Genomic DNA, 13,033 nt, shown 5'->3' with positions numbered 1-13,033 from the left:
GCAATGGAGCCAGAACCTGTCAAAAACAAAACAACAACAACAACAACAAAACTCAAACAAAAACAAAAACTCAGCCTGATCTAATCTATTACTCAGAGTGTAGTTTGGGGACCAGCAGTAACCTGGAAGCCTGATAGAAATGCAGTGTCTCAGACACCCCACCAAAGGCCCACTGAATCAGAATCTGCATTTTCAAAGGATTCTCAGGTGATCTATCTGCAAACAAAACTTTGAGAAGTATTGAAAAGGGCCCTGAGTTCTGGTTCCAGCTCTGGCACTAACTAGTTCCATAGTCTTGCATCCCAAAACCTCCTTGAGCTTCATTCATTTCACTTGAGGAAAACAAAACACCCACCTGCCTCATACAGTGAAGTCCAATGATGGTAAAATCACTTTGAAAAATTAGAAATACTCTATGCAAATAAGATACCACTGACTTTGTGAGCTGCAAAACCAATAGAGCTTTGATAGGTTGAAGGACCTTCCTCACTGAAAACAAAAAGAAATCATAGCCTTCATATTGATATTTGGCTTGGCTGAAAGTCACCTACCATCCTAGGATCACTAGCTAGTTTTAGATCTCAAATTATACTTTTACCTTTCCAAAGTTTTGCCTTCCAAATGGCTTCTCAAAATTTATACGACTGTGCATCATATTTTGCTATTTAGCTTCCGCTAAAAAACGTTTTGCACGTAGCAGGTTGAGAACATATTGGTCTCAAAGATTACTCTTCCACACTAGTTAGCTCTGCTTCAGATGCTCCCATGACACCCCTTTTATTACCTTACACCAAAATTGCCATAACTAGGAAGTGCGGTGATTGTACCTACAGGTAATGCCACCCTGGACATGAAAAAGGCACTTGGCAAATATATAGGCTCTTAAAACTTGTCCTTGAAAAGTTGAATTCCCATTAAAAGAAAACAGAAAAATGTTTAGAGAAAATATATGGATTTGGACTGGATGTGGTGGCTTATGCCTTTGATCCCAGCACTTTGGGAGCTGAGGTGGGAGGATTGCTCAAGCCCAGGAGTTTGAGACCAGTCTGGGCAATGTAGTGAGACCCCATCTCTACAAAAAATAAAAAACGTAGCCAAATGTGGTGGCTCATGCTTGTAGTCCCAGCTACTTGGGAGGCTGAAGTGGAAGGATCGCTTGGGAGGTCAAGGCTGCAGTGAGCTGAGATCACACAACTGCACTCCAGCCTGGGTCACAAAGTGAGACTCTGTCTCAAAATATACAAACAATATGGAATTTGATTTTATACCTTCCTCATTTTCAAATAAACTTAGATTTACAGAAAGGTTGCAAAGATAGCATAGAGAGTTCCTGTATATCCTTTACTCCACTTCCACTAACATTAACATCTTATATCCATGGTACGTTTTTCAAAACCAAGAAACTAACAGTACAGGAATACTTAAACTAACTTAGGACTATATTTGGATTTCACCAATATTCCACTAATGTCCCTTTTCTGTTTCTGGCTCTCGTGAAAGTTACCACACTTCAATGTAGCCTTCAGTCTTTTTGTTTGTTTGTTTGTTTGTTTCATTTTTTTTGAGAGTGTCTCTTTCTGTCACCTAGGCTGGAGTACAGTGGTGCGATCATTGCTCACTGCAGCCTAGAACTCCTGGCCTCAAGTGATCCTCCTGCCTCGGTGTCCCAAAGCGCTGGGATTACAGGCATGAGCCACTGCACCTGGCCCTCTTTTTTGTTTGTTTGTTTTTTAGTAACGAGGAAATTGTGCCTCATATCAGATACCAGATAAAAATTCAGTACACTAGATTTTTTAATATTTTAATTATAAAAAGTTCAAATATACATAAAATAACATGACATGTCTACATGTCATTATCAATATACCACAGTTGTTAAAATTTTGCCATATTTGCTTCAAATCTCTTTTTAAAAATATAAACAAAATGTTACAGTTAGGATGAAAATACCCCTTATTTGCCCCCTAAAGTCAATGTAGGCTATTTACATATTTTTCTGGTACTTTTAGAATACTTGTATACATTTATAAATGAAACATACCCTTGTATACTTTTAAGATTTTAATAAGTGGTATCAAACTGTACATTGTCATATGAAACTTTACACTCAATGTCATTTTGAGGTTTCTTCAGTGGATCTGTTTCATTCATTTGAATTGCTTTATAGAATTTATAAATAAGCCACATTTGTTTATCTAACTTCCTTATGAGGGATACTGAAGTTGCTTCCACTTGTTCCCACTTGTTTGAAATCTGGGTTGTAATGAATATGGGTGTTTATATTAATATATTTTCTCCTTGTTTAGCTGTATACAGAATTTCTCTAGTCTAGAATTTGGAATGTCTGGGCATGCGGTATGTACATCTTCAAATGTATGAGGTATGGTGAAATTGCTATCCAAAAGAGGGTATACAAAACATTGTTTCCGCTAGCAATGTGCAAGAGTTCCTCTATCCTCAAGTGCTCACTAAAATTTCGTTTTATCAGATACTAACTTTTGCCCATCTAATAAGAAGGTAAAGTTGCCTCCCTGTTTTAATATGCATTCTCTGATTACTAGTAAGGTTGAGTGACTTTTCAAGTGCTGGCTCTGAAGCCTGGATTTGTATCTGTTTTTTGTCACTTTGTATCTATATGACCTTAGGCAATCTAAGCCTCAGTTTTCTCAACTATAAAATAAAGATTAAATGAGCTTATATATGTGAAACACATAGAAATGAGACTGGTGTAACAAGATGCCCTGGATTCATCTGAGATATTTCCTTCTCTAAACTTGGAATCAGCCTTTATCCCCAGGAGTTCTGGTTCTTTTTATCAGGATATGGTATTTAGAGATTGCAACCTGGACTCTAGGGGAGCTCATTACAGCTGTGTTGTCACTGCTTCTAAGACTTTTAGTGAACATAGCTTATAAAATATGTATTTTTAAGAGGAAACTTATACTGTTATTTATACTGGTATAATTTATACTGATATTTCCAATTCAAATGTAAGACTATAGTTTTCACTTATGTCTTTAATTTTATGTTTGTATCCCTTAAAAAAATTTTGTTTAAGAGACAGAGTCTTGCTTTGTCACTCAGGCAGGTTTAGTGGAGTAGCTCATTGAAGCCTCAAACTACTGGGCTCAAGTGATCCTTCCACATAAGCCTCCTGAATAGCTAGGACTACAGGTACTCACCACCATGGCTGGCTAATTGTTTGTATTGTGTTGTAGAGACAAGGTCTCACTATGTTGACCAGGCTGGTCTCAAACTCCTGGGCTCAAGTGATCTTCCCACCTTGGCCTCCCAAAGTGCTGAGATTAGAGAGAGCCACTTTGCCCAGCTTTCCTTCATGTCTTTCAACAATGTTTTGCAGTTTTCAGAATATAAATTTTGTTCTTGTTAAATTTATTTCTAAGTACATTTTTCTTTTTGATTCCATTGTAAGTGGAATTTTTCCCTTAATTTTATTTTCTTTTTGCTCACTGCTACTGTGTAGACGTTCAGTTGTTTTTGTATATTGATCTTGTACCCTGCAACCTTGTAGAGCTCATTTACTAGTGCTAATAGTTATTTAGTGAATTCCTTACGATTTTCCACACACAAGATTATGTGATCTGCAAATAGAGAGTTTTACTTCTTTCCTTTCCGGTCTGAATGCCTTTTCATTTACTTGTCTAATTACCCTGGTTAGAATTAACCTCCAGTATGATATTGAATAGAAGTGGCAACAGTGGGCTGGGCATGGTAGCTCATGTCTGTAATCCCAGCACTTTGGGAAGTTGAGGTGGGTGGATCACCTGAGGTCATGAGTTCGAGGCCAGCCTGGCCAACATGGTGAACCCCGTCTCCACTAAACATACAAAAATTAGCCGGGCGTGGTGGTGCACACCTGTAATCCCAGCTATTTGGGAGGCTGCGATGGGAGAATTGCTTGTACCTGGGAGGCAGAGGTTGCAGTGACCCAAGATTGAGCCATTGCACTCCAGCCTGGGAGGAAGAAAAAAAAAAAAAAAAAAACGGCAACAGTGGACATCTTTGTTGTTCTGGATCTTAACAAGAAAACATTCAGTCATTTACTGTTAATTATGATGTTAGTTGTGGGTTTTTTGTAGATGTCTTTTTCTTTTTTTTTAGATGGAGTCTCACTCTTTTGCCTAGGCTGGAGTGCAGTGGCATGATCTCGGCTCATGGCAACCTCTGCCTCCCGGGTTCAAGCAATTGTTCTCCCTCAACCTCCTGAGTAGCTGGGATTACAGGCGCCCGCTACCATGCCAAGCTAATTTTTGTATTTTTAGTAGAGATGGGGTTTCACCATGTTGGTCAGGCTGGTCTCGAACCCCTGACCTCGTGATCCACCCACCTCGGCCTCCCAAAGTGCTGGGATTACAGGCATGAGCCACCGTGCCTGGCCAGATGTGCTTTTTCAGATAGAGGTTTTGGTTTGCTAGTATCTCTGTAGAATTTTTACATTTATGTTCATAAGAGATCTTGGTGTAGTTTTCATTTCTTGTTGTGTAGGTTTTGTTATCAGGGTAATACTGGCCTCGTAGAATAAATCAGGAGTTATTCTCTTCTGTTTCCTGGAAGAGTTTGTGAAGAATTGGCATTAATTCTTTAAACGTTTTGTAGAATTCACCAATAAAGCCATGTGGGCCTAGGCTTTTCTTTGTGGATATTGTTTTGTTACAAATTCAATTTCTTTTCTTCCCCCCTTTAAACAGGGTCTTCCTCTGTCACCTAGGCTGGAGTGCAGTGGCACGATCATGACTCACTGCAGCCTTGACCTCCTAGGCTCAAGCAATTCTCCTGTCTCAGCCTCCCGAGTACCTGGGACTACAAGTGTATGTCACCATGCCCAGCTAATTATGTATTTTTTGTTTTGTAGAGATGGGGCCTCGCTGTGTTGCCTGGACTGGTCACAAACTCTTGGGCTCAAGTGATCCTCCCACCTCAGACTCCCAAAGTGCTGGGGTTACAGGTGTGAACCACTGTGCCCACCACAAATCCAATTTCTTTACTTGTTAGAGGTCTGTTCAGATTTTTTGTTTCTTCTTGATTCAGTGTTAGTAGTTTATGTCTTTTTAGAAATTTGTTCGTTTTGTCTGTTATCTGGTTGGTGTACAGTTGTTCACAATATTCCTTTATAATCATTGTTATTTTGTAACATTAATAGTAACATTTCCTCTTTCATTTGAGCCTTCTCTCTTTTTCTTGGTCAATCTAGCTAAAGGTTTGTCAACTTTGTTGTTCTTTTAAAAGAACCAACTTTCAGGTTTATTAATTCTCTCTATTGTTTTTCTGTACTCAATTTCTTTAATTTCTGTTCTATAGCCCTTGGTATTCTAGGCTTGCCTGTGCTGGCATGGAACCTTTGCTGTATGAATGGGCTGGAGTGAGGGGGATTGGACCCAGTATTCTCAGTAGATTCTGTATCCCATGAGTGGGGGCTGGGTAGAAGAACGGGGCTCCCACCTTTCAGCTACACTACCCAGAACTTAGCATTTGCAACAGGTAGATGGGGAAGGAGGAGAAATGGAGACATGCTGCCCTGATGGGAAGATACTGCAGCCCTCTAGTTGGGAGGTGAGGGCAGAGGGAGCCCTGTGTTCTTGGCTGTGTCTACCTGGAGTAGGGTTCCCAGCATTCCGAATATGGAATGGTAAGGAAATTGGTCATGACTCAAATGCCATAGACTCTTACTATTCCTAACTAGTTTTAGTAGGTTAGGTTTTCTTTTCTTTTCTTTTCTTTTTTGAGATGGAGTCTCACTGAGTCACCCAGGCTGGAGTGCAGTGGCATGATCTTGGTTCACTGCAACCTCCTCCTCCCGGGTTCAAGTGATTCTCCTGCCTCAGCCTCCCGAGTAGCTGGGACTACAGGAATGCATCACAACACCCAGCTAATTTTTGTATTTTTTAGTAGAAACGGGTTTCCACCATGTTAGCCAGACTGATCTTGAACATCTGACCTCTCAGGTGATCTGCCTGCCTCGGCCTCCCAAAGGGCTGGGATTACAGGCATGAGCCACCATGCCCGACCAGTTTTAGTAGGTTTTCTTGAATAAATGTTTCTTCATTTGTTATATGGCCTTAAGACAATTTCTAAAAAACTTAAATTTTGTTTTTTAATGATCTTCACCAGTTTCGTTGTGGAATGGATCCATAGAGGTCCTCAGGTTGCCATGCCAGAAAGATAATCTCAGTGGTTGCTTTTACATTTTTAATTCAATTTAATAACTATATATTATATTTACTTTGTTTTAATATCAAATCTGTTAAGCCAGGTATATTCAGAGAAATCTAGTTCTTATTTCTTGTATTCTTTCTTTGATACAGGGTCTTACTCTGTTGCCCAGGGTGGAGTGCAGTGGTGTGATCACAGCTCACTGCAGGCAGCTTCTACCTCTTGGGTTCAGGTGATTCTCCCAGCTCAGTCTCTTGGGTAGCTGGGATTATAGATGTGTGCCACCATGTCTGGCTAATTTTTTTGTAATTGTGTGTGTGTGTGTGTGTGTGTGTGTGTTGAGATGGGGGGAGTTCACCATATTGCCAGGCTGGTCTTGAACGCCTGGGCTCAAGCAACCTGTCCACCTCAGCCTCCCAAATTGCTGGGATTACAGGTGTGAACTACCGTACCTGCCTTCCGTTCCTATTTTTGTTCTTTCTACTTTCTTGTCTCTTCCTATTGATAAGGCTACAATATTTTGTGAGATTAATATAGCATAACATTCACCCTTTTAAAGTGTACATTTCAGTGGTTTTTGGTATATTTTACAAAGCTATGCAACCATCATTACTACCAAATTTCAGAATACTTCATTTCCCCAGAAATAAACTTTGTATCTGTCACTCCCTTCCCCATACCTATTGATGTTCATTGCCCCTCCCCTTTCCTCTAACCTCTAGCAACCAGAGTCTACTTTCTCTCTAGATTTGCCTACTCTGGACTTTTCATATAAATGGAATAATACAGTATGCGACCTTTTGTGATTGACTTCTTTTACTTAACATAATGTTTTCAAGGCTCATTCATTTTAGAGCATGAAACAGTACTTCATTCTTTTTGATTTGCTTCCCCATTCATCAGTTGATGGACATGTGGATTGTTTCCATTTGGGGGCTCTTATGAATAATGTTGCCATGAACATTCACGTACAAGTTTTTGTGTTCGACATATGTGATTTCTTTTTTCTCTTGGGTATATACCTAGGAGAGCAATTCTTGGGTTTTAGATAACCTTTTTAAAAAAGGCTTTCTTTTATGCTTTTATTAAGAGATAGATAATAGAGATAGGGATATATAAATATTCACTTTCTTAGATAAATGGTAGGATTGCACAGATGCCCTTTTCTTTATCTTACTTTTTCCACTTAAAATATATCCTGGAAACCAAAAGCAAAAAATATATATCCTGGGCATCAGCCCATGTAAGTGTATAGAGATATTCCTCACTTCTTTTTATAGCTCCATGATCAGGATGTGCCATGATTTATTCAACCAGTCACTATTCATAGACATTAGTTTTACTGTCTCTTGCCATTACAAATAGAACTGGAATAAATTACCTTATGTATTATATCTTTTCATATATGTGCAAGTGTGTTTTAAGGATAAATTCTTGGAGTAAGATTTCTGAGCCAAAGGATAAATGCAGTTCGGTATTATCAAATTCCCTTCCATTGAGGTTATTCTGTTCTATGTTCCTATCAGCAATGTATCAGAGTGATGGTTTCCCTATATGGTTACTTTTTAAAATGTACTATATATTATTAAAAATAATAGGCCGGGCGCGGTGGCTCACACCTGTACTCCTAGCACTTTAGGAGGCCGAGACGGGCAGATCACGAGATCAGGAGATCGAGACCAGCCTGGCCAACATGGTGAAACCCCGTCTCTACTAAAAATACAAAAATTAGCCGGGTGTGTTGGCACGCGCCTGTAATCCCCAGCTACTCGGGAGGCTGAGGCAGGAGAATCGCCTGAACCCGGGAGGCAGAGATTGCAGTGAGCTAAGATCACGCCACTGCACTCCAGCCTGGCGACACAGCAAGACTCCATCTCAAAATAATAATAATAATAATAATAATAATAATAATAATAATTTTAAAAGTGTATTCTCTAGTTTTTGGCGCCAGTTCTATGTTTGTTCCTTTGTTCAAGTTGTTAATTATGTTGTTTACGTCTAGATTCTTACCAGTTTTTTACTTTTTGATACAGGTTTATGGACTTGTACATTTCTTCCAATATTTCTGTAAATTTTTCTTTAAATATTTTGAGGCTCTGTTAGGTATATTCAAATTTAGAGATATCTCTCTGATAGATGATTTCTTTTTCATTATGTAACATCCATCCAAGTCTCTAATAGTGCTTTTTCACTTACAGTCTATTATATTTGATATTATGGTTACATATAATCTTTAGTATATAGATATACACACACACACTAGTATATGTATACACACATATATACATATATATATATATACTCAAATACATAGTCAGCCTTCCATATCTGTGTGCATCTGTGAATTCAACCCTCCAAAGACTGAAAATATTCAGAACAAAATTCCATAAAGTTTCAAAAGGCAAAACTTGAACTTGCCATGCCTAGTACTGTGTTGAATTTACACGAATGAAATGATATGTAGGCATTGTCTTAGATGTTATTAGTTGTCTAAAGATGATTTAAAGTATGTGAGAGAATGCGAGTAGGTTATATTCAAATTTTGTGCCATTTTATATAAAGGACTTGAGCCCACAGATTTTTGTATTTGCCAGGGTCCTGGAACCAATCTATGGATACCTAGGGCAACTGTATACATTCAAACATACTGAACAATACATACTCAAATATATATTTATATATTCAAATAATATGTGTAATAAATGTATGTATTTACCTTTCTTTTGGATGCAGTTTGCACAGTTTTTTTCTACTCATTTATGTTCAATATCTCTATGTCCTTGTGTTTTAAGTATCTAGTATAAATATGTGGATTATAATTATGTTTTTATGTAGTTTAAAAATACTGTTTAATTCATCTACATACATTAAAATTAGTAATGTTTTGGACTTACTAAGCCTTTGTGTTTACTGTATGTTTTAGTTTTTATTATTTTGCTTACTTTTAAGTTACTTCTGTTGGATTGATTGGGATTTGGGATATCTCGCATGGCATATTCTCCCTTCCTTCCTTCCTTCCTTCCTTCCTTCCTTCCTTCCTTCCTTCCTTCCTTCCTTCCTCCCTCCCTCCCTCTCTCTCTCTCTCTCTCTCTCTCTTTCTCTCTTTCTCTCTTTCTCTCTTTCTCTCTTTCTCTCTTTCTCTCTTTCTCTCTTTCTCTCTTTCTCTCTTTCTCTCTTTCTCTTCTTTCTTTCTTTCTTTCTTTCTTTCTTTCTTTCTTTCTTTCTTTCTTTCAACAGATTCTTGCTCTGTCACCCAGGCTGGAGTGCAGTGGTGCAATCTCGGCTCACTGCAACCTCCGCCTCCTGAGTTCAAGCGATTCTCGTGCCTCAGGCCCCCAAGTAGCTGGGATTACAGGGATGCACCATCATGTCAGGCTAATTTTTGTATTTTTGTAGAGACAGGATTTCACCATGTTGGCCAGGCTGGTCTCGAACTCCTGACCTCAAGTGATCCACCCACCTCAGCCTCCTAAAGTGCTGGGATTACAGGTGTGAGCCACCATGCCCAGCAACATTTTGTTTACTATAATGCTTACCTGTGGCTCTTGTATTTCGGAAACTGGTGGGGAGCTTTTCATTAAGTTGTATTTCTTTCCTCTCTCCCACTTTAGGGATAATTTGAGAAAGGCTTAATTTGTAGAAATTAACATGAAATTGTTTTTTTCATTTAGAAATCATAATTTATGTTTACATAAAGTACAGAAAACTGTAGCTTACCATGTAGCTTTTGGGGTGAAAATGACATTTTTATCATAATCTTTTGTACTGTAAAAATAATATATGTAATGCTTACTATCAAAAGATAGACTCTTTTGAATAACCCCATTATTGGGAAATACATGCCAAAATATTTAGGGGTAAAAACCCATGATGTATATAACTTACCCACAAATAGTTCAGGAAAATAATTATATCCAGAGAGAAAGAGAGAAAATAATGAAATGAATGGTATAAAATGTTGAATAGATAAATCTGGGTAAAGGGTATATGGCTGTTTTTGGTACTTGTAACAAAGTTTTTGCAGAATTTTATAACTTTGAAATTATTTCCAAATAAAAAGTTTTAAACTCCATATTTAGCAAAGGATTACAAAAATCCCTTCTTTGTGAAATTTTTCATTCACATTAAATTTTAAAAAGGTGAATGATAGTATTTTTTATAATGATTGGGTTCCCCCTAGTGTTCAATTTTCACAACTACTAATCTTACAAATTCAAACCCAACTTCTTACAGCTGTATTTAGAAATGCCTTTTTGTTGATTTTTTTTTTTTTGTGGTGACAACATAAGATTATGTTTGTTTGTTTTTTTTCTTGAGACACAGTCTTGCTCTGTAACATAAGATTATGAGAAGAATGCGTATAATATCAACATTTGTATAAAAGAAAAATAACCACAAGCTACTAAAATATGAAACCAGACCCATGCATTATGATATCAAATGCAGATTTCTGCCTCCCCTAGGACCTTAATCAGTACACAAACTAGTTAAAACTGCAGTTTTTTACATAGTCTATGATAATTATAGGGCATAGAATTATTCAAAACATCCATTTACTGGAGGTGAAGTGGTCACAGCAGGAAAACTAGCAACACATTTTCTCCTTTTTTCTTTAAACAGCAGATGTTATTGTCTTTCATCCAAATAAATTCCTTACGACAAAAGAACAAGTAGGTTTAACATTTGTCTTAAGGTAAATCAGTATCGTAAGTTGTGAAAGAAGCATACAATTTTAAAACAAACATCAAAAATCAGTCTGCTTTAACAAACTTCACTCATTCTGATGATCTTCTAAGTCTTCTTCATGGATTGTGGCTATCATCAAAATTGTGCAGCGATTCTCTGAAAAACCGGAATGTAAAATGTTGAGTTCAATTTAAATATCCCTGGTATCTTCATCATTTCCTGTGTCATTGACTGGATTTAGGCATCATCTCCTGGAACAGACGTAACCTGCTTTTGACAGTGGTTTGTCCTGGAAGCTCAACACGGACCTTTAGATGTCCAGCTTTATTAGTAACGTAATGTGAAATTATGTAACTTTGTTGTCTAGTAATCTTGCAAGCCCAGCCATATAATGTCCAAAGTCTTTATCCAAACCTTTTCTTTCCATTTCTTTTGACCAACAAAACATGTTGTTTCAGTTGGGTGCAGTGGCTCATGCAGGTAATCTCAGCACTGTGGGAGGCTGAGGCAGGCAGACCACCTGAGGTCAGGAGTTCGAGACCAGCCTGGCTGAGACAGGAGAATCGCTTGAACCTGGGAGGTGGAGGTTGCAGTGAGTTGAGATTGTGCCATTGCCCTCCAGCCTGGGTGACAAGAGTGAAATTCCATCTCAAACAAACAAACAAACAAACAAATGTTGTTTCTAACTGTCCATTTGCCAACATGTACATTAACTGAGCTTACTGGTCCATTCTCCTTTTCAGATTCATTCTCATTTCAGATTCATTCTCATTCTTACCACCATACCTATTTTTACCTTTGTTCTGGGCAGAGCTGGATGGAGGGCTGGGTCTTTATCTCCCTCCGTGGTGTGTGGGGCACAGCAGTCACAGGAGGCCTGGTACTGTGTGTGGGAGAACGCTGGCGCATGTGGAAGAGCGTCCATTTGAGGTTTCCTTATTATATTCTCCCCTCTGTATTTTTCATAGTTACACGCTCTATCTCTATTCTCTCAAAAACACCTTTTAAACATAATCAGGTATGTTTGATGAAGTCTAAAATGAATCTTTGTTTCTACTTTCTTCTTGAACAAAGCCTGTAAAATACTTTGATTTCAATTATCTCTTCCATATTTTACATTAATGTCATCTAGTATTTTTGCCCAAATTAGCTATTATTTTTTTTTTTATAAGCATGCACTTTTTTTGTTTTTACATTGCTTATCATTCCTTCTTGCATCTTATTCTTTCTGGGTTCCATTTTCTTTTTCCTGAAGTACATTGTTTAGTGTTCTTTCAGCAACCATCAAGGACAAGTTCTTGAATCTCTTTGTATGAAAATGTTTTGATTTGCCTTCTCTCTTGAATGAGTTGGGTATTCACTTCTAGGTTGACAGTAATTTTCCCTCAGCCATTAGATGTTTTTCTATTTATTTATGTATGTGTTTATAGACAGGGTCTCACTCTGCTGCCCAAGCTGGAGGGCAGTGGCATGATTGTGGCTCACTGCAGCCTCAACCTCCCTGGACTCAGTGATCCTCCCACCTCAGCCTTCCTAGTAGCTGGGACTACAGGTGCATGCCACCACACTCGGCTAATTTTTGCATTTTTTGTAGATATGGGATTTCGTCATGTTGCTCAGGCTGGTCTTGAGTCACCGTGGTCACCAATCAGATTATTTCCTGGCCTCTCTATTATTACTGTTATAAAGTCAGTTATCAGTTTTATTGTCTTTTGGTTTTTTTTTTTTTGAGACAGAGTCTTGCTCTCTCGCCCCAGGCTGGAGTGCAGTGGCACAATCACGGTTCACTGCAGCCTCAACCCCCCTGGACTCAGTGATCCTCCCACCTCGGCCTCCGGAGTAGCTGGGACTACAGGCGTGTGCCACCACACCCTGCTCATTTTTGTGTTTTTAGTAGAGATGGGTTTTCACTATGTTGGCTAGGCTGGTCTCGAACTTGTGACCTCAAGTGATCTGCCCATCTCGGCCTCCCAAAGTCCTGGGATTATAGGTGTGAGCCACTGTGCCTAGCCAGTTTATTGTCCTTCTTTGTAATATATATTTTTTCTCAGGGTCTTTAAGTCTTAAAAGTATTTTATCTTTGATTTTGGTGTTTTGAAGTTTCACTAAGGTACATGGAACAGTAGTTCTATTTTTTACTTTTCTGACTTTGTGAACATAGTGATCTCTGAATCTG

Source organism: Macaca fascicularis, chromosome 2, assembly GCF_037993035.2.
Source record: "Macaca fascicularis isolate 582-1 chromosome 2, T2T-MFA8v1.1".
Lineage (NCBI taxonomy): Eukaryota > Metazoa > Chordata > Mammalia > Primates > Cercopithecidae > Macaca > Macaca fascicularis.
The sequence above is the reverse complement of the archived record's forward strand: the minus strand, read 5'-3'. Positions refer to the sequence as shown.